Source organism: Arachis ipaensis, chromosome B3 (assembly GCF_059453495.1).
Source record: "Arachis ipaensis isolate K30076 ecotype BB chromosome B3, ASM5945349v1, whole genome shotgun sequence".
In the NCBI taxonomy this organism is placed as follows: domain Eukaryota; kingdom Viridiplantae; phylum Streptophyta; class Magnoliopsida; order Fabales; family Fabaceae; genus Arachis; species Arachis ipaensis.
Genome location: NC_142438.1, coordinates 97,922,708 through 97,924,403, shown reverse-complemented (window position 1 = coordinate 97,924,403; position 1,696 = coordinate 97,922,708).

The window sequence follows — 1,696 nt, the reverse complement described above, 5'->3', positions numbered from 1 at the left end:
TAATTCTACACTCAATTTCCAGTGATCTGACTAAACAATCAAGCATGCATACCACCACTTAATTCTACTTGATTTGTCACTAATTGAGCCAAGCTACTTTTGTTCAAACTTTTCTTTTATTTTTGGAAACAGAACAAGCATGGCAAGCATTTGTTTAAGAAGGTGAAGTTATATCCAAACATCTAGGCATTCACTTTATTCAAAGCAGTAAACAGACACTCATACTAAAAACTTCACATTCCAGAAAGATTCAACAATTACAGTTTAAACCAGAACAAGCATGCTTTTGTTTGCCTTTTAAAGAATGGTCAAGGAACACCACCACCTTGTGAAATTTCTTGTTTTCTCTTTGTTGCCAGGAAACAATTTGATTTCTCCTTCTTCTCCTAGTTGTTGCTTCATGTTCTTTCTAAGATCCTTGTTTCCTTTCCTGCAAAGAGTGATGAAGTTGCTTGCTTCTCAAGCACTTGAGTGGTTAGCTCAACTATGTATGGGCAAGTGTCTGAGTCTTAAGTTGGTGTGTGAACACCAAACTTAGTCTCCTACTTACTCCTCTGCTCTTTGAGTCCTTGAATTCTCCTTGGAATGAAGTTGCTGCTAAGGATTTTAAGCATTCCTGTGATTGCTTAGAATGGTTGTTCCTTTCATATAATTCAAAGGTTGTTGTGTTCAGTTGATCTGTGTGGTGGAACACCAAACTTAGAGTCACACATTCCCCTTTGAATTATTGATCCACGAATTCATTGTTTGGTGTGAAACACCAAACTTAATTCTTTGCAATGCACAGAAACTACTTCACCTTTTTATTGAAACAAATAAAAGAAACAGCAAGGGAGTATTACCTCAGGTTGGGTTGCCTCCCAACAAGCGCTTCTTTAACGTCATTAGCTTGACGGTCAGCTTCCTCAGTTGAGGTGATATTTAACTTTGTCCTTCTCCTCCACATCTCCCAAGTAATGTTTGAGTCTTTGACCATTCACAGTGAAGGTTCGTTGTGACTTTTCTTCCATGATTTCTACTTGTCCATATTGGGAGACCTTGGTGACAAGGAATGGTCCAGACCACCTTGATTTTAGCTTCCCTGGAAATAGCTTCAGCCTAGAATTGTAGAGCAATACTTTTTGTCCTTCTTCAAATTTCCTTGGGGCTATGTTGCTGTCATGCTTCTTCTTTGCTCTTTCTTTGTAAATTTTGGCATTCTCATAAGCTTCAGCTCTGAATTCTTCCAACTCTTGAATTTGCAACATCCTTCTTTCTCCAGCAGCTTTGCTGTCCAAGTTCAAGAGTTTCAAGGCCCAGAATGCCTTGTGCTCCAACTCCAGTGGCAAATGGCAAGCTTTTCCATATACTAGTTGGTAAGGAGACATTCCAATTGGTGTTTTGAAAGCTGTCCTATATGCCCAAAGAGCATCATCTAGCTTAATCGACCAGTCCTTCCTTGAAGTTCCCACAGTCTTTTCCAGGATTCTTTTGAGTTCCCTATTAGATATTTCGGCTTGCCCACTTGTCTGTGGATGGTATGGTGTGGCTACCTTGTGTTTGACTCCATATTTTAGAAGCAATGCCTCTAATGGTTTGTTGCAGAAGTGGCTTCCTCCATCACTGATGATTGTTCTTGGAACCCCAAAATGGCAAAAAATGTGTTTTCTGAGGAAGTTCATGACTACCTTATTATCATTGGTTGGAGTTGCTATTG